A 21,994-nucleotide genomic window follows, 5' to 3' on the forward strand; every position below is an offset into this window, starting at 1 on the left:
GCCTTTTATGAAGCCTTTTCACTTGCCTTTATGGCCAAGGTGGACACATATGGTCTGATGAAAAGCACAGTTTTTCCATGAATGACAAGAAAAAGTAAATCAGACATTCTCCAGACGTGAATGCAAATTAAAGGTGGCTGGAAAAGTTTGGGCCTTGCTTAATAAAAGGAAAATGCAGTATCATGCAAGAATATTTGCTATGGCTATAGCAATATAGAACAATGTCACAGAGCAAATATGGAATATAGAAATCGTTCGAAATAAATTTCAGTACACCTACCTGGCGGACCATCTATGTTCGTGTGAACTAAGCAATTTATTATCAGCATTGCACTACACCCCATCTCTCAATAAACTCATATATAGTCTAATATAAGGTCTATATGCTTGCGCTGTGCTATTCTTTCATAGCGTTGATACTTAGTAGGAGGAGAAGCAAACTAGTAGCTTGGCAACATCATTAGCATAATTGCATCATTAATTGTGAATCCTTTTCACTGTGAGAAATAGTAGCTGGTACCGGGTGTAGCTTGTAGTCAAGCGAAAGGGTCCACACACAGCGGTTTGTAGCGAGCCAAAGAAATGCCTGCTGCCTCATTAGTGCTAGATCCCTGCAGGCCTCCTTTTCTGAATACAGGGGGGGGTCTGATGCCTGTGAATGACAAACCCGTGGTGTTTGGTAGAGTGGAAGCATTCAGGTGAAAGTTATTACACTTTTCTTCCCACACTCAGCCGCATAACTCAGCTTTAGTGTTTCCCCCACAGGGACACTCCAAGGTTGATTGTATCTCTCCAAGTAAAGCAGCTACCAAACCTTTGTTTGAAGAAGTATTCCCAAACTGCTGTCTCCACTATAATGAGGACACTCTCCCAGCATTCCTGGCTGCTTTTGCAGCGAAACAGAATGGAAGAAAGACTGTGTGAAGAGGATGAATGAGTGAGTAATTAGGAGTGTAAGGCTGATCTTGAATTAGCAAAGGAATGACAAGTGTGAAAGCCAGCTCTTTATTTTAACACAGAGAGAAACTTAGTGAGTGGGCAGAACACGATTCACAGCGGGCAGCATCAGCTTCATTCAGGCAAACAAAGAAGAATGTGTAAAATTACCCCACAATTAAAGGTTGTTCACATCGCTACGATGCTTTAGCAAAATATTTAGTCCCTTGCTGAGAGTTAGCACAGGTTACAAACCTACTAATCGCACACAAAGGCAGCAAGCAATGCAAAGTTATATTTTTTATTAGACAGACATAATTAAACCAGCATAGTTAGAGTAAGGCTGTTTCCCTGTCTTTTTAAAGGAATTCTGACACCACTTTACATTTAAAAAAGAAAGTGATGGGCGAAATCTGACCGTTCAATGCAAACTCTCTTACATCTTGGAAGTATGTTTTAAAAAATAAAATAAAACTAACATTACGGTGCTGCAATTACCTTGTTTTAGTTGTGGTAGCTACCTGGCTTATATGTCACTTCAGTGTCTTCAACGTACTGTTGCTGTGTGATTTATTACTATTACTGAAGGCTGCATTAACACCTGCTAGCTGTAAATAATCATGTGCAATTCTGAAAGCAGACAGAAATGAAACATATTACTGATAGAAAAATAGATTTTCATACGAGATCACTGCAAAAAGTGCAGCCTTACCTAATGTGCACCCTACTGTTACTCATTTTATATTAAGATTCAAAAATCTAGTTGCTATTGCTTTCAAAGCTGCACATGATTATTTGCAGCTAGCAAGTTGTTAATGCTATCCATCAAGTCTGACAGCCTGCAGTCTATGAACTAACCTCAGCTAACGCTAACTAACAATGTTAGCTCAGTGGCGAGTAGCCTTCAGTAATAGTAATAAATCCCACAGCAATAGTACATTCATGTGGTTGTAAAGAGCATGACAATATATCAAATAATCCAAAGTATTCAGAATACGTTACTCACATTGAGTAACTTAACAGAATATATTACAAAATATTTTGGGGCATGCAATCTGTAATCTGTAGTGGAATACACTTTTAAGGTAACCTTCCCAATGCTGCAAATATTCAAGTTTGCATACTAGTACAATGAAGCAAAATGGCAAAGCAGCATTCCCAAAAGGACTTTTTGGTCTATTTCACTTCCCAATATTCTGAGCTAGTGAAGTGTGCACACACGAATACGGTCTATTGGGAGCGAGATGAACACAAACGTGTTTTGTTAAAATACTTTTGTCACAAAAGAAACGCAGTTCAAGAATTTAAAAAATAGACAATTGTTTAGTTTTGGCACAAATAGAAACTTTCTCTTGCTCCTCAGGGCATTTCACACACGTTCATCATTAAAATGTTAAATGAAATATTATTTACTTTCACAAGAAGCGTTTACGAGATGTTAATGGTGATTTTTTTTAACCTTTCATTGAAAGCATCCATGTATTGGCTGCAGTTTTTCACTTGAAGAAGAGTCACACAGAGAGAAATGAATAATCCTCTGGCTCCCTAAAATGAACTGTGCACATTTTTGTATCTGCTGTGTCAAAGGGTTACACAAGACTGCTGTGATGTTTGGTTCATTATTCACGAATAACAAATAATGCAACAAGTGTCAGACCGGGTCAGCTGCACATCGACTTGAGATTGGAACAGTATGCATTTAAGAACAGTACTTTTGTGTTCCGTGTGGAATTAGGCTTCTGCAAACTATCAAACATAAGAGAGAAACAAGAGGCTCGTGATTTAATTTTAAATACACAAACCTATTCATAATGAACCATGTCTGCATGAGAATGTGGTCTCCAAGTCTTGGAAAACCAAGCACACTATAGGTTTGTCTGTGCTTGTGTTGGATGAAGGCTGTGATGAAACACTAGGCAATCTGTGATTTTTGCCAGTTTGTAAGCACTCAGGTGTGGGTGAAAAGGAGCCTTTCAAACACGTCTCGCTATTCTACGGTGTAGATCTTCGCCTCTCGGAAAACCGGTGATATTCTTTCATGTTCCTACAAATGGAGCGTCATGCCTACTGGGAACCTTTTAAGAAATAAGCTGTATTTATTTCCCAAATGATTTTTTTTTCTTGGAAGCCGTGGACATCTGTTAAAGCTGATTACTGAACCAGACCTTGTTCATGCATTTGTGCTTTTCTCCCCCGTGTTAACCTTTGGGATTGTTTATCCAAAAAACTGCGAGCAGTGATGGGAAAGGATGCCGATGATAAAACACAGATGGTGAAGCGTCAAATTCTTCTTGATGATCGTGCAGACAAGTGTGTTTAGTAAGTCAGGAGAGCAACTGGAAACTAATATATTTGATTCATGTGCAGAGGTGCATGCCACAGCCTTGAATCTGGGTGCAACTGTAAGTCATGCTTGATACCATCAGCTCTGAAGGTTAAGACAATTTGTTTTACGCTCTTACTGCTGCAAAGACATATGCCTTTTGTCAAAAAGTGTGATAATGATAGTAAATGCTAACACAAAACCTCAAACTACTTGAAGTAGACACAAAATATAGTTGCCTCTTATATTCAGCCATGCAAAATCCATCCATCCATCTGAGAGGCAGAGTCATGCAAAAAAAGAATGGTTAATGCCATTTCTGTCCTTGTTTGCATCCATTTTTTAATGCAGTTAATAATTTCTCTCCTCCACTGTACCTTTTCTTTCTACCAAATGAGTAGAACGTGTTTTTCTTTTGCCACGATCCTTCTAAAACACGACAGACTCTAAAAGCACAATCACCTTCCTGTAATATTTTCCTTCCTACCCTAAATTAAGCTTTTGCATGTGGCAAACTGTTGAAATTAGGGGTGGGTTTTAATAATCGTTTCATCGATTAAAATCGATTCTGGCTTGGATAACGTGATATTGATTCATTAAACTCCTGAATCAATTTTTTTATATAAATGTATTTTGCCCCAAATTCCAGAATCTCAGGTGAAACGTCACAAAATTTTGACAACCACCAAACATTTAAGACAGTAGATGAGAGCAGGTACACAGATTCTGCACAAAGACGTAAACACAAAGCGCAGACCCCGCGGATCAGAATCAGTGAGATGTCGCCTTTCTCACCCGACGGCAGGGACACGGTCGGGGCTGAAAGCCGACAGCTCGCTGATTCTGATGTTTCGGCGGGTCCGCGCTTTGTGTTCACGCCCTTTTTGCGCTGATTCTAAAGCTGTTAGTTTGATCTCCCTCCAAACAATATTGACCGAACAGCAGCAAAAGAAGATCCAAACTACGCTTCACATAAACATCGTCATGGACTCACTCTGACTTTTGCTGTTTTGCTTTCACCACAAAAAAATCACACTTCATGCACAGCTCTCTCTCTCTCTCTCTCTTCAAGAACAGTTTCCCGTCTATCCCCGAAATCTGTTTTCTGCATTATTCGCTTGCTTGTTACGCACAAGTCTACCGTTGTTTACAGGCTGTCGGCCGATGTTTTTTTTCCCTTTTACTTACTTCCGAAAATAAAACCTAATTTCTGCCGTTCAACAGGCTTCTGAACAAATTTAAACGTTTTAAAATTATGCAAAAGGCAAAACGCTTAGCCGTGTCTCTAACAAAACCGCTGTAACTTCAGAGGTAATGTTCATAAGTTGATTAATGGTTTTCTTTGGTTTTTGATGTACTGCAGAATATTTTTATAAAATCCAGGCCAGGAAAATCACCTTCATGTTTTTCTGTGTTTTATCTTCAGCTACTTTGACACAAAGGCCTCTGCTGTGATGCTCACACCTTTGATAAAGTCTTGCGAGTGTCAGCTTCCTTTTTATAGATACAAAAATATGTAAATGTACTGATCTGAATTATAATATTTCTGACTGTCTGAGGCAAAATTTCCCAGATTAAAATCGAATTGAATCGAATCGTGGATCGAATCGATTCTAGAAATCAGCGACGATACCCAGCCCTCGTTGAAATGCCTCTGCAGTATGCTAACGAAAGCTAAGCTCACATTTTGAGTGTCTAAACAAACTATGAAGGATTAACATTTGACCAGAAAAGAAGCACGCTTTCAAAAGTAGAGGTGTACATGGTTCTACAGTAGCGGTCTCCAACCTTTTTTCATGGACCGGCCTTTAAGGTGTGGCGGATAAATACAACAAAATAAAACCAGTACCAAAAAAAAGAAGATTTATTCATAACACACGGGAAAAAGACCTCGGGAAATCAAGTTAATGATAAAAACGCTAAAAAAATTATTTAAAAAAAATCAATAAAACCCCTGACAACCATAAATTTCACACCCGAGCCTCAACTGTCCCGGCCTGGTACCAAACGACTTACGGACTGGTACCGGTCCGGGAGTTGGGGACCGCTGTTCTACAGTATGGACAATCGCAGCATAGCAGCTGGGATCCACTTTGGTTTAGTGTAGAATGTGATAAGAAACTCGATCTTCGTTGGTTAATCCGGGCAAAGCTTCTCGGATCTCTGATGCTAAGCTCGCTTTGTTAGATTATCTTCCTTTGACTGGTTGTTTGTTCACTGATAACATCAGGCACATGTAAAGATCTGGCAGAGGAAGTTGACGTGATGGCAAAATGCTATAAAAAAAAACAAAACTTGTTTGCATGTTGGCTCTTTTTCATCTGCTATACAAAAATGATCATACAAATTATCCCCCCACGAAGATATTATGTACTCATGTGAGGCAGCAGGCACTGTTGAATGTTTGTGTTTACCTTACAGATTTATACAATCATCTTTCCTACAAAGTTCTAACAATTTCAGTTGGACCGGGAACAGAAAATGGTTTGAATCTTTTACTGATTGCAATAGTTTATTTCCATGAAAGCAAACAACAGAGACACACATCATTCCCCCACAGCACCGGTGTTTATGAAACAAAGCCTGTGAGCTGGTTCAGGCCGTCATTTCAAGGCTTTTGCTACTCTCATATAACATAATCTTATGCTATATCTCCAAACAAGAAGATCAAACTTCCAAAACCACAGAATGGAAGAGTGAAAGTTTGGGTGTGGGAAAACGATTCCGCTATTGTTCTCTTCAGCATCACGTGCCAGTACAACGGCACAAATACCGAAACCGTTCTTCAACACAAACCAGTCACGTTGTTGACGGTGCTTCAGCCTCACAGATGACCAGTTTGTTCTCCACACTGACACCTAATGCTTGGTGAAACACATCATCGGTTCTAAGCATTATTTCTCAGTCTTGGTCAGAGACTATTTTCTCGTATTTTAATATGAACAACATTTTCTGAGATACGGATTTTAACACAAAGGGCACCCTATTAGTGTAAATGGAAAATACTGTGGATTTTTCAAGATACAAGACACAATTACACAACCCTCAGAAGAGTCCGGGGCCTGTCTCTGGCTACTTGTTTGCAGCTCTTTTTCCTTTTATTTTTGACTTCTTTTTCTGTTGTTATTAGTTTGGATTGCAGAATTCAACTTGCAATAATGATGCTCCGTTAGGTTAAGGCGCTAGAACTGCTTGGGTGAGTGTAGACAAAAGGCTATTGTTTGGGTGGAAATGTTAAAAACATCTTCTTCCATTTGCCTTTCTCAGCATTTTCTTTGCTGCCACACACACACAGTCTTTCGTGGTCACCATGGTTACATGTTCAGCAATGATGATGGGCACAGTAACTCACTTTAGTGAATGAAGAATCTGAACAAATGGGTTTAAGGTGACTCTGACACAGCCTGACCGGATGAGGAGTTAGGATTTCCTTTAAATTATTGTTGACACTCTACAATTGAAAGTGCCCTAATACAGCGGTCTCCAACCTTTTTTGTGCCACGGATCGGTTTATGCCCGACAATATTTTCACGGACCGGCCTTTAAGGTGTCGCGGATAAATACAACAAAATAAAACTAGTACCGGTACCGAAAAAAAGAAGATTTATTCATAACACACGTGAAAAGACCCAGGAAAACAGAGTTAACGATAAAAACGATAACAAAATAACGCTGAAAACCGATAAAAACCCTGAAAACCATACATTTCACACCTGAGCCTCTACTCTCGCGGCCCGGTACCAAACGACTCACGGATCGATACCGGTCCGAGGCCCGGGGGTTGGGGACCGCTGCCCTAATGTGATTATGAGAGATATGAAGTGGGGCTGTGGATAGTATCGTGCAAAGTTTGGACTGTCATTAAAGGACATCCCAAAGCTACTCTTTGTTGTGTTCTCTCTCAAGATGATCCAACACTGCTTCCGTAATGTTGAGGTCCGGGATCCGGAGAGGCCGATCCATGACTGATAGCGGTGGAGTGGCCGTTTGTTAGGGTGCACTGTCATGGTGTAAAAGGACACCACACTTTGGCTAAAATGCAGGCTCAAACCATGCCTCCACCGTGTTTTACTGATTGTTACAGACACTCACTGTTGTGCTTAACTATGCCGATTTAAGCCAAAGTTTGATTTATCGCTCCATTAGACTGATTTTCATTTCTTGTGTAATCTGACATATCCCAGCCTTTTCTTCCTGTTTCCTGACAGTTGCCCTTCCACTGAGACTATTTCTGATGAGGCTTTCAACCTAATAGCTCTTTCGCTATTGCCTCATTGGTGCTAATGATGCAGTTTTAATCCTGTTATTTTTAAGCCTCTTTTTTTTTTTGGGTTCAACTAAAGAATTGGGAACAAAATGTGCCTAAAGACACAATTCAAAATTGGTTCTTTGCTAAGTTGTGCCTCAGTGTTAAATGACTTAACAAACAACCAAAACATTTCTCTAAAAACTGTCTGGTACAAGGACTAAACTGAAGAAGAGTGAAAAAGCAGACCAGTGCTCAAGGTCACTTTAGAAAAGCAAAAGAAAGTCTGACTCCTTGGTAGCAAAATCTAAAGGTGGCTCCCACACAGACCTTTGGACAGCACTGTAAATAAAATTAAAACAGATTGATTTCCACATTATCTGATTAGCTAAACTGCTGTAATTGTGGTGGCTAATCTGGTGTCTCAACAACTGTCATTGCATGAGCCTGTGTAGCCGCTGAGGAAAAGGCCAGCAAGAACAAAATATAACAACACCCTCGAGGCAGCTCCCACGGTGGCAGAATATAATTTTGTTTTCATTTCACCTGCACATTAAATCTTTGTTTAGTCATTTGTGAATCACCATCACCTTTCACATATGGTGTCTAGCACTAAGAGCTTGGAAAGTCTGTCCAACATGGTCCACAGATGTTGATTTGAAGGGTCATTTGCTATTGAGGTTCTATTAACACAAGCGTTTTAGTTGACTGACCCAGCAGTGATTTATGATCTTCTGGGAATTCCAGGAAATTGTGGTGAACATGTAATTGCTTGGGAACATTTTTAGCACCTCTCAGGTCACTGGACATCATTGTCGGGTCATAGGTCTGGCAAACCAAATGGCACTTGGATCAAAAGGGTTGTTGGATTCTAGTGAAGCCACACCTACTTACATGCTGTCTACTAATGTATTCAGTCTAAGCAGAGCCCTAAATCCAACAGTAAATCACACAGAGAAAAAAAGAAACCTCAGAGCGCAGAGCAGCTCTGCCTCTCCACCACCTCCATCCTCCCTATTTATATTTCCACCAGGTGTCCATCATACAAAGAGCTGCTCTGTGAAGCTGACCGTACCTGGGATAATTACACAGCAGCGCTTGCACAATGAACCTCTTTGTGCGGATGGTGTAGGTTTTGATGTATTCAAAGAAGTTTGAAATTAATGAAGAATAGATCACACTTAAATTCAATGCTCATAAATTCATTGGGGTGTGTCAGTTTCACGTGGAGAAAAAAGACAATTAGCAACATAACAGTGATAGTAGTGCACAGGGTGGCTGCAACTTCTAAACTGTGTGTTTGCTGCAATACTTGGTTCTTCTCTTGGTCACAGAGCTCGCTGTCCACAGTATCTTTCATAGGTTAAACCACATTTTGCAGAAGCACACAGAGCAAAATGTTTTACATCAAATACGTTGATGAGTGCACTCTGCGATGACAAAGTGTATTCTGTATGTAAAGAAATCAAAGAACCATCTTTAAAACATTGCTAAGATTAAAAAAAAAAGAGTTACTGTATGTTTCTAACTAACAGAGAATAAAAACTCCAAAGTTGTAAAACATAAATCAGTTTTCAATTTAGGGCCAGCAGTATGTTCCCCTAGAAAATCCTATTAAAGCAGGATTCAATTTTAAAATCCTATTAACTGGTTTAAAACACAAAACTGAACTCAGTGTGACCACTAGACATTACCTGATTCGCTCCTGTGCCCCTTCCTGGCCCACGCCAAGTTATCATCACGTCCAATGCCACATTGTGTCAGTTCATGTTATCATTGTGTTTGCATCTAGTAAAATAAAGGTTGTTGAAACTCTCTGCTGCCTCCACTCTGGGTTCTCTGCTCTTGGGATCGGTTTTGGTACTGGCCATCAGCAGTTTTGACAGATACAGGCATTTCCTAGGACACATGGATGTAATCCCTTTACAAATGTGTAGGCATAGAAATGTGCTTTTTAAGGTTCCTGGTAAACCGACTTAATCTAAATCCATGCAGTTAATTCTTTAGAAATAATTTTACCAGAAAAGATTGTAATTACCTCTTGTAGTGTATGTTGCACCACAAATAAGAATATTATAAAGGTGACTTCTAACCAAGAACAGTTTAATTGCCTGTGTATTAAATCATTGCATTTCTATAATATGCAACATGTAAGATATTGTTATACAGTCTTAAAGTTTGTTCATATAAAACAGGGATGATACTTTTCATGTCCATGATTCCAGTAGGTTCTACTTGGGTCTCAGTGATGTAAATGTCATCACGAGACTGTTAGTGTGAAGGTTTGTGTGGATGTGTACATACCTTCCTGGTCTGTGGTAAATTTACATTACAATGCACCAACTATGCAGCTACCTTGGCAGTGGACAAGCAGACATCAAGGAAACATAACAGCAATAACTACGGTACTCGGTTATCTGAGTGTAATCTAGGCTTGAGACTTTTTGTTGAATTCAAGTGCCTGTAAAGCTGCTGACAGCCTTAATGTCAATGATGGTAAGAAGTGAACCACCAGTTGTCTCAGTTCCAAAACAAATAAGCAAATATTATTTTACCAAACATCTTCTGATTGCTTCCACGGCAAGTCTTTCCTCCAGCATGGAATAACACATCAAATCCATTCATGTCATGACTGATACTATAAATGAATAATTGTTACTGTACACAACATCTGACTTTAGGAGAGGAAAATATGACATTACTCAAAAGAAGAAAAAGTGTTTTTCTGGTGTCTCATGACAGCAGACAGCTGGACCCCACATTGGATCTTATTATTTCAACCCCATTCAATATACAACAGGCATTTTTCACAAAACGTGGACTGTGTTTACAAGGCACCGCCTCATTAGTCTTGCGCTCATGCTGTAAATGACCACAATCTACAGCTTTTGCATTTGGTATCTTGTGTTTGACTGGTTTGACAACAGATGCAGTAGCACTCTCGTGATTAGCATCAAACTACTTGCATGGCTGTGAATGGTAAATGTCACACAATCAAAGGCAACAATTACAATCAGTCAAAAAAGAGCCGATGTTCAGTTTTTTTGATCTTTCCATGTGAGAAAAGAGGCTGCATGTGTGTGAAGCTAACTGATGTGAATCAGGTGTAATCTCAGCAAACAGGGAAGTGAAATGTGGTTTTGCATGTAAATCGGGTTACTCTTCATTGGCTCAAATATGAACTGTAATGGTTTCTTCATGCTCAAACGTTTAAAGGTCCAAATGCTTCATGGAGACTCTGTGATAAGCAGATTCCAAGTTTTCAAGAGAAACAATGATGGTCAAAACAATTACACAAGCGAATCTGCTGCAGGAAAGGTATTTGTAGTATTTTCTTCTCAAATGTTTTAACGTCTAAGTTGGTGGTCATGTCACTGATTTTAAGTTCCAGTGGTAAATAGTCATAATCATCAACACGTGAGAATTTCATGTTAAAAGTGTATCAGAAAAGGGAAACATATTGTTTGTATCAGAATTAACAGACCCCTGGATTTTTCTGGAGCTCAGGCAGGCCCACTGGTAGATGTCCAAACCGCAACTTTGAGAGATTTTCCATTGGAATTCATATCAGATCTGTCAGGAGGCCTCTAGACTGGAACCCCAGTGCTTAGCATCCTGAAGCCTATTTGCAAATTACCTCCTTCACCAGTCGAGTGTAGAATAACACATAGCAGCCAGCCATCTGTCCAAGACCAAGCTCCCTGGGTCAGCTACTGCAAAGAGGAGGGATACAGGGCAGGACTAAGGAGGGTGTCAAAGCTGCCTAACCAAACCCTATTGATATGAAACCTGTTGCTGCTTTGACATTCACCCATTGGTGTCCCATTTCTCTTATTATGGGTGTTTTTTGAAGGAAGTGTCCAGAGTTGTTAGCAGTATACGCTTTTTTACTGGTTTTTGACATCCGGGTATAATAAAGCAGACCATAGCAGACTTGAGTGTAGTGTCCGTGTTCTAAATTTGCATGATGAATGGTGGCAGTGGCTGAGTGTGACAGGTTGCCTGCTATAATGGGTCTCTGAGGAACCTAATCAGCCATTTCCACTGCACTAAGGATAAATAAGCTGGGCAACTCTACTCTAAGGGGGTCCAGCCACGAAACAGCTGACTGATGGCACTTTTGCAAAAAATACTAAGAACACTAAAGAATTACATCGATAAAAAAAAATAAATATATATATATATATATATAGAGAGAGAGAGCACAGAAACAAAGACCTCAATTCAGTTTGCAAGTCAACATTTTAGAGTACACATGCATGGATTTGCAAGCACAGAAATAGACTTCAGCAGAAGGGAAGACAGAATCATGAGGGTAATTATTTAAGTGAGAGAATGCTGTGCTGTGTTGCTTAAAGTATGGCTGCAGTAAACTGCAGAGGAAGGAAGCCAGTTTCTACTGCCCAACATATCTAATTAATTCACTTGTCAAGTATATCTACAATATGAGCTAATAAAATGAGAAACAGCACAACTGAAAAAAAAACTATTAAAGCTTTTTATTAGCTCATTGAGGTCTGAGGTCAAAGCTCTATGGCTGCAGACCCCTTCTACTAAAGCTTCTTCCGACCTTCTCCGTGCATCTCCATCAACACTCTCAAACCAAACATTTCATCTGTAGTGCACTTTCTTGGCATGAAGTCATACCAGCAGTAACAGTTACTACAGCTTCTCACAGGACCCTTGTTCTTGAAAACTTTTCTTTCTTAGGCATCCTCTCACTTTTGATGAGTGCATGAAACAGTCTAAAAAGTTCATTGCCCTCTCTCACAGACAAACCGGTCACCTTTCCACTCTTCACGTTCTTCGTGGTTGGCCTCACTTCTTTCTTACTAATTCTCTGCCTCTGCACTTACTAACTCACTAATTTTCCTCCATCTGTTCTGTTCTCTTCTCTAACATACTCTTTCCATGTTCTGAACACATTCTCTTCACTCATGATTACATTTCCATCTCTATCCTTAATCACCCTATCCTGCTGCTCATCCTTTCCATTGCGATCTCTCCTAGCCAATTAATTCAAGCCCGTTTCTCCTTCCTTAGTGGTCTTGCATACAACTCATTATGAGCCTTTTCCTTTGCCACCTCTCTCTTTGCTGTATGTCCAGCTTCCAGTACTCCTGTCTACTTTCTTCATCTCCCTGACTATCAAACTTTTTCTTTATCATCCTCTTCCTTTGAGTGCTTTCCTGTATTTTGTCATTCCATCGCTACGTCCACCTGTCATCTTTGCTTTGGCCAGAGAATACACCAAACACCTTCTTGGCAGCATCCCTCACCATTTCATTTCATTTCCCAGTCATCTGGTAACGCTCCACTTCATCCCAGAGCCTGTCTCACAAGCACACGTCATGTTGGCAGAAGCTTCTGGAGATAAATTGCGACATATAATTGTAAGTGTCCCGTCAACAGCGATTATTATAAATACCCAAACTTCAGGGGATGAAAATGTGCTTTATGATTTGTTGTTCAGCATAAGAAAACTATGTTTTTGCTTTTCAGATAACAAGGTACACTTCGTCTAAGACTGTTACAGCCCTAGCAGGGCCTCCTCCTGTAGTTGCCCTTGTGTGGGTGTGTCCTGCTGTCTCTCCTGCCTCAAGTGCCACCTTTTTTTTTGTACAGCTGACTCCCATCAGCAATTAGAAGTATTTAAGGCCAGGGAGAGGTGAGCTCCAGGGCCATATCTCATTATGTAATAGATGTGGAAAAAAATTGGTGGACAAAGCATAACAATATTTCTTTTTCTGAGACTGTGGCTTATTTAACTTTAGTTTCTTATATGCTCTAGTCAAGTCAAACATTGATCATCAGTTATGTGTCTTCATGCTCTCTAGTTCTACAGCCTTCACCAAAGCATACATGTGCATATATGTCACTTTCTATTTGAACTGTCAGCAGTCATCCTGCATGTCGTGATGCTCCAGCTCCAGTGAACATCTTTTGCACCCAATCTCAAACTAGCTTGCCACCAACAGCTTAAAACGTAAAAAAACATAGCTGTGACTGAAAGTTACAGATTCTCCATTGACAGTTACCAAGTGGGTGTTTATTGGTGTTTATATACTGTGATTACCTTGTAATGTTTGATTCATTAGGACCACATTATGTAATGGAGGAAGGAGAAATCAGGAGATCAGTGGAGCCTTTGTTTAAGTGAGGTGGCTGTACTCCAGTGACAAGGCTACACTACGCTGACAGATGGGAGACCTGCCCAGTTGTAGAGGCTTAGCCATTTGCGTCATGAATCACTCGGTGAAAGAACTTCTGTTTCATGACTCAGATACTGGACAGAAATGCACGATGCTAAGGCAGTCAGATACAAAAGGATGACGCATAAGACTGGTTGCAGGTTGGCAGGCAGATTTAAATAAAATATGCACAAATAAAGAGACTTAGAACAAGAAAAAACAATGACAGAAGAATAAAGCCAATCTGGCAAAACATTAGTTAAGAGGAGCTTGTAAATATATTGAGGCTGATTAGGTGGAAACAGGTGAGATGGAAAGTAATTAAGATCAGTTGATCTTACTGGAAGGAAAGCAGCTCAAGGGTATTGGCAGGGTTGGAAATAACAATGAAGTAATGAAGTGAAAAGACAAAGGCATAGCAGAATGACTGAGTGCAAGAAAATCACTAAATTAAGACTCAAGCTGCATTCTGAAACTCTATTAATATTACTTAGTTTGTTCTGATGCGCTGCTGAGCCGGAGGAAAGACACCACTTTTTATCTATGAATACACAAAACTATCACCTGTCAGTGCAAATTACTACAATGTGTTTTGGCACAAACGCAAATGATGGCAAATTAAGATACAATACATTTGGACTTATCCTGCAGAATGTGCAGCAGAATGTAAAAAAAAGAATAACTTGCAAATCACCTCTCAGTTGATATTAGGTAGAATAAACAAAGTCTAGGGTGCATATAAGCAAAAGCCATTCCAGGTAAAGAGCTTCTGGCAGCAGCAGCAGTGGCATAAATAAGAAACACATCTGCATTCAGATTGGATGTGAGCATAAAGACGTCAAACTGGCTTCCAAATCACTGCAATTAAATGTGATGTTTGTGGTGAACTGGCTGACAGTTAATACAGCAGAAAGACGCGTGACTCTGAATATCCTTCCAGAAAAAAATCACAATAGTTATTAAGAGCGAGTCACTGTGTGGTTACCGTGTCCTGTTACACCCTTCTGAACAGAATCTCATCCGTCACTAAAAATAGTACTGCCTCCATACAGCATCCTTATTCAACTATGGAAGAGCAGAAAGGGAAGTTACATGTATGACATAACTGTGACAAAAGTACCCAAAAAGAAAATAGATGATAAGGCAAGCTTGCACATTTGGATCTGCAGCCTTTTCTTCAAAGGTACAGTATCAACAGTGGACCCTTTTGTAATTGACTCTAAATTAAACTTGTGCCAAGAATCAAGTAATGAAAGTGTTTTGTAATGCAATACAGAAAAGAAAACAGTCAATAAAACAGAATCCTCCCAGTTTTGTTAACCTATTGATCTCCTATCTCACGAGCGCTGCAGTGGATTAGTAGCGCTGTTGGTTTAAGCGACCGAGGACCGCCGCTATAGCTATCAGCATGTGTTAAATCACCTGGAATCACCCGGGTCAGATGAGTAATTTCTTTTTATCATGCTGCTGCACAGCAATGAGTTTAGAGCCCACACTGGCTCGCACACCATTCACCGATAAATATTATCCCACGGATCCTCTAAGCCTGTGAGCCGTACATGTGACGGTCTGAGTGGAAATCCAGCTGTGTGGGGAAGAGCCTGTTGTTTTGACAATACACTACTGGATCTTCCCATCTTGTCTCTTTCTCTGGAACTAATCAATCCTGACATCTCGATATGCACAGACCGCACCTGCTTCCTCCTTCGCCTCAACACAGACAACATACGCACACATTTGTGCGGTCATAGCTCTACAAAAAAATGGTATTATTCCAGCTTGAGCATTTGGGGAAGAAGTAAGACAAAGTACATTGTGTCAGTGTAGAAATAAAAAACGATACCGTTTCCTGAGATGTGTGAGTTTAGAAAGCCTCTGGGATTTCTTTGTTAATAGCTCTCTGTATGTCTTCAGGGGTGGCCATTTGCGGGACATGGGGATCTGGGTTGTGTCTCAGACTCCTTTTTTCTGCAAACCATGTCCACCTGCACAAGCACACATAACTAGCCATGCAAGATCGTGTACACGCAGGCATGAATGTGTGTTCGCTGCAGTAGCTGGTATCTACAGGGATAAAGTGTATGCCCTGTTGGAGTGGATCAACAACTATCAGTTATTAGTTACAACTCCTTAGGGTTTTGGAGGATTGTGTGAGACGTGGCACTGAAAATTTAAATCTGATTTGTGGGAATCACACGCATCAGCAACTTCAGTTTTAAACTTTTAATAACACATAGTGTCATAGTGCCTTGTCAGTTTGCTTGTGTGAAAGCTAAAGCCGAATGTCAAGCGCTGTAAGTGTTGAAAAGAAGATTTATGGCGTGGACGACAGAGAGCCACCCGATGTGCTCATTTCCTGCGGTGTGCCAGAGCACTCTGTACGCTAATTTCAATGATAACATCAAAAACTCATTCCACTTGGGTATTATTACACTGCACGCAAACATGCATGAAATCCTAAAAGTGAAGGATTTGACAGTGTCACTTTGATGAATGTTTTCTCATTTAATACTAAATGAATGTAGTCGGGATTCATGAGAAAGAATAGTTTGGGGACAAACTTGCAATGTTGTGTGAGGAGAATATTAATTGATTGTTTTATAGAATTATGTTCTTATGTGGCAAAGAGAAAAGAACAAATCATCGCTGAATAATATACGTCTTCGAGCATGCGGTGCACTCATGGTCTGCTCACTTGGTGCTTTCTGGACACATTAGAGAAAAACCAAGTATCGTATTTTCTGCACTATAAGGAGCACTTAAAATCCTTAAATTTTCTCAAAAATCGAGAGTGCGCCTTATGTGTGAATCCTGGTTGTGCTCAGTGGCGGTCCTAGCCTGTTTGGCGCCCTGGGCGAACACTCCCTCTGCCCCCCCCCCCCCCCCCCCCCCTCCCCTCCCACACACAAAACATATTAAGGATTGTACATTAACAAAAAACTGTTGTACACACACACACATGTGAAGAGAGAGAGAGTATGCATAGTATGCAAATGGCCACCAAACAGCCATCATAATTCGTCATACAATTAGAACAGGGCAAATCAACAATTAACAATGACTAATTAATATTAAAATCTGTAATATAATGTTTTCTTTGGAGTTTAGTCTGTTACTGTTGCTATTTTTACCATTTCTTCTCGGAGCAACTGTAACCCACATAACTTCCTTAGGGATTAATAAAGTATTCTGATTCTGATTGTTTCAGGATGACCTGCCATTATCCAATGACACATCTGCTTACCTGTATCTTTTGCTCGTTTCTCCTCCTCTTCTATTTTTTCTAAACTGAGGACCTGATGGCTTTGAACTTTTCTTGTCCATCTTCCATTGGTTTTAATTTTGCACTCCAGTATGAACACCCATCCCTCAACCCGAGGATCACCACAACATGATCTAACAGACCTACACCTTAGTTCACAGATTCACTTTGTCTAAGGTTTATTTCTGGGATTTCACACAACCCAAGGTTCAAATCATGAATACATAACGGGCTTGGATTTACAACATTATAAATGAAATGCGCTCTATTTGGAAGTAGCAGGTCTCCCTCCCCTTTTGACGGGTTGTGTGTGAGACTTTAAATCATCAAACTGTAAATTTTAAATTGTTATTGATCCCTTTACCCCGAGTCCTAAAGTGTATATTTATTTTCTTACTCTTCTTATATATATTGTTTGTTTACTTGCACTGCTGTAACTGGAACCTCGTCGTCTCGTCTCTATATACTGGACTGTATGTAGTGGACAATAAAGTTTACTTTGACTTCAGCAGCGAGCAGGCGCACCGAGGGTTCTCGCGCTCACTTTTTGTGTACAGAATTTCGAAAAAACATCGGTGCAAATTATAAGTCTGTATTATAATGTCTGGTGTTTTCGTGTTTGTTGGTTTGTTTTTATTTTGTTTTATTTTGCGAGTTGATTATTATTAGATGCTGCTCCAGCCAGAGAATCCCCCGCCGCCCCGCCCTCTCCTCCCCCTGCCGGAAGCAGCAGGAGGGCGCCCTTACTCCCAGCAAATGGGCGATAGAAAACCGATCGGTGCCTGTGCCATTCCCTCGCTGACGTCGGAGCAGCATGAGTACGAGCATTTTTATTTTTATTTTTTTTGCCGATGCCCGTGATGCCACCCCCCACCACGATGCCGCCCCGGGCAACCGCCCGTGTCGCCCGTATCTAAAACCGCTACTGGTTGTGCTTACTGACCTCAAACCGATTTTATGTGGTACACGCCGCTCAAAACTCTGTCAAAAATGTTTTGGTACGACTTTGGTAAGCTACCGCTTGATGGATTGTTGGAACATAGTCAGGGGCCTCGCGGAGTAATCTGGGTCCTAAACTCTGACCCTTTCAGGTCCCAAAGTCAAACGAACACTGCTGTAGTGATGGGATTTCCGGCTCTTTTTAGAGAACAGGCTCTTTCGGCTCGGCTCACTAAAAAGAGCCGGCTCTTTCGGCTCCGAACCGGCTCTTCAGGTTGTTTTGTTGCTTTAATTAATTAATTATTAACAATAATATAAAATTATGCACAAAAGGAATTATTAATGTAAAAAAAAGTGGTTTTATTTATATATGTTTATATATAAATATATGTGGTGGCCCCTAGAGACAAAGCATGTACAAACTCCAAAACACATTCCTAGAGTTAACTGAACTTCAAAACAGAGCTACTAGATCACTTAAATTAAACAATTGAAAGCATATGTGTGTTGTTTGTGTATTTATACACAAGCACTCATATATATTCAAATAATAAAATAAAAAAAGTTCATTTACCTGTTACTACCACACACCAAATCCGGTCGTTGGTACTTGCTGACTTGTGTAGCCACTAAGTAACAAAAGCTCAACACTGGGCCTAGCATCCTGGAGCACTTCTGTTGTCTTTTGTGCGTGTTTTGGAGTTTTTACATGCTTCTGAGTTTTTACGTGTTTTGGAGTTTGTACGTCCTTTGTCTCTAGGGGCCACCGTAAATATACTTTTATTTATTCACTCCACATAAAATGTAATAAATAAATCATATAATACAAAAACCAACTAGTCACAGTTCAACTTTTAACTATTTAAATTTTCAGCTTTTTCCTTGAAAAAATGAAACAACACAAAACACTACAAACCACAACACAATTAAATATAAATTAAAATATGAAAACAAAAAGAAGATGCATATTCTCTGTCATATGGGCCTGCATGAATAATCCTTTATCATCCGCAACTGAAAATAGTTGTGGATGATTACTATACCTTTCTAATGTGATGTTGTTGTCCCTGGCTCTCTTTCTCTCTCTCTCCCTCCCGCTCTGTTGAGAGAAAGAAAAAAAAAAACGCAGCTGGCGATAAGGAGCCGGCTCGCGTCGTTCACATCTAAGAGCCATTTCGTTCGCGACCGACACATCACTACACTGCAGCATCACTGAGAGTGAAAAACTGTCTAAATTCTTTCATCTTTAATAAAATGATCAGTGTTGCTGCTTTACCAGGTGTAACAATTAAGTTTAACATTCAGGCATCGATGAAAACAGAATTTATTAAATTTAACAGAGTTAGAAGTTAGCAGGAAGTTAGCTTGCTAGTTTCCACCTAAACATGATATAGCATGTTCTGACTGAGAGATTTCTGAAAAATTCAAACGTACAGCTCTGCTCTCACTTCCAACATAAATGAAGACAGAAAACTAAACAGCAGTGACGTTTGTAGGGTTACTGAAGTTGAGCTAGCTGGTATATAATGATGTGCTACGTGGTAGCTAGCTACACAGCTATGTTAGCATAGCATAAACACAGAAAAGTTGGAGGATGAACGCCAACTTTTTTACACTCGATAAAAGTTAACGTGAGGGTTCCCGATGGTTAGGGACAAATGTAATTGCATGGCAGGATGCTGTAAATGGACCAAACTTCAGTCAGGAGAACAACTGAGATAATTCATCCACAATACGAGGTTAGTCATTAATATACTGCAACAACATGGGAATAGTCCAGCTGACTGAGAATTCAGCATTAACGAATCAATGGTACGGAAGTGGAGGAAGCAAGAAGAATGAGTTGAGTAAAGTTTGACTTATCTGACTGTTTTGTTTCGCTTAATGTGCCTTATAATTGGGTGCACCTTATGGTCTGAAAAATACGGTAAATAAAACTACAGCCGACAGAGTCTACAGACATGCTGGGTTCTCTGTATGGCTGTGCATATGCTGTAATCAATATATCAGCAGAATGCAAAAACCAGAAAAATTGTGGTTTTAGTGCCAATTAGCCTTTATTAACTCTTTTTGTTCTACAAATTATAAAAACTCAGGTAAAGAAGTTTTTAAAAGGAATCTGCATACTTTACCATATCTCATTTTACCTCTTTGCATTTAGGAACAGTAGCTCCTGTATAAACAGCTGCAGTACAACATGTGCTGTAAAATGCCAAAGAAAGACAATTTCCTTTCTGGACATCAAAACGCTTCAATAATATGAGGCAAAATCTAGATCTCATGGAGGAGCTTCATCCTAATGCCTCTTTTATCAAATAATAACAGTGGGTATTGGGTCCAGAGGGGAAGACTTCTCTGCATCACGCACAGTGAACCACTCCAAACAAGCTTGGTCGGGTGCTGTGAGCGCCTGGCTCAGGTGCTTGAGATCAAAGTAGCGATAGTCCATCGGTACATACCACGAAATGTTTGCTTGATAACAGCAGGCAGATTTGCCAGATCACAGCATAATAAAATGAATTCCTTTCTCCCAGTTTGAACAGTTGGAGAGTGCGAGAGGTCATATCAAGCAATGAAGCGCACTAAAGTCATAAGAGCAGAAGTCATATGACTCTGATTTCCTTGGGGCCTGGCTTCAGACAATCCTTTATCTCTTACAATGAGAGAAATGTGGAGCGTATAAAAGAAGCAGGGAAACCATTTTTACATCTAATTAAATATAAAAGCAATTCTGACATACATTGTTAAAGAAATGTCGCTTTTAGCATGAAATATAAATCAGTTCTGTATAATTTATGGTACGGCCATGTCACTTTATATCAGTCTAAAACTCTTAATTGAAATCAATTTGCAGGGTTTCTGCACCGCATAATGACATTGTCAGTGATTTGGCCTTGTTGGTGCCACAGTCATCCAAGCTGCGAAGTACTAATGAGAACTCGCAGTATTATGTGCTTGCATAAACACCCACGTGTTGAGAGCTTTAAAGGCAGATGAGAACCCAGAAACACTACTGTTTGCTTAAAGGCCACTGACACAGAAATCCAAAGTTATGTGCTCACTGTGTGTCTTCTTACCTCATTTTAGGAACACTAGCTTAAGTGTTTTGGCAACACTAACAGACAAGCGAGGAGAGTATTGTACAGTGCAGGTGCACAACCTGGATTCAGGTGCATTACTGCAGTGAACATGTGTTAACCTGCTTTAACTCTAGACTTTTACATCTTTCCTACATGTGCACGGGTTTACTCTTAAGTATTTTGAGACAAAAACAACTATGACTAAAAAAATGGGATGAAATAATTAATAAGCAGATTTAAACAATTATTAAACATTATTTATTTTAGTCAGCTCACTTGTTCAAACCTCCTGAAAATTCAGTGCCTTGTCATAATCTGTCCATTTCCCTTCTTTCCATCTGCTTATCCTTGTCAGGATCGTGGGGGGTGGAGCCTTTCCCAGCTACCACAGCTACACCCTGGACAGGTCGCCAGTCTGTCACAGGGCTAAAACATAGAGACAGACCCACATTCACACCTATGGACAATATAGAATTACCAATTAACCTAACCACACTAAGTGCACGTCTCGGAGAGAACCCACGCAAACACGGGGGAGAACGTGTACACACCCTGGCCAGGTGTGAGGCGACAGTGCTAATCACCGCGCCACCATGTCTCCCTTTTTTTATTATTATTCCCTTTCCTTATTACCAGTGCTATGATCAGAAGTTCATGTTTGCCTTGTTTTAATAACTGCATAAAAATCTACTTGTCTGGTTGCAGACTCCACTGGAAACATGACATTCCCTATTTTAGGGAATGGTAACTATGTGAGCTGACGTGTAATTTCACAGTTAGCAAGCTATGGGAAGACAGTCAAATGCCTACTGTTTCATATAGCAATAAATAAAACTACGTCGCATTTGCGGCGTGACTCCACAACCCAACAAACTGTCAACTTTCGCTATTTGATGCAGAGATTAAGTGAAGCGCACCAGTGTTATGAGAAGAAGAGCCAAACTGGACTGTGAGTGCAAGCAGCGCCCATGCATTCCAGCTCGATAAGGAAATCTGGGCACCATGGTGAGCTCGGTT

This window comes from Rhamphochromis longiceps, linkage group LG7 (assembly GCF_057381845.1).
Source record: "Rhamphochromis longiceps isolate RC_006_pf linkage group LG7, R_longiceps_female_GT1.1, whole genome shotgun sequence".
NCBI classification, from domain to species: Eukaryota; Metazoa; Chordata; class Actinopteri; order Cichliformes; family Cichlidae; genus Rhamphochromis; species Rhamphochromis longiceps.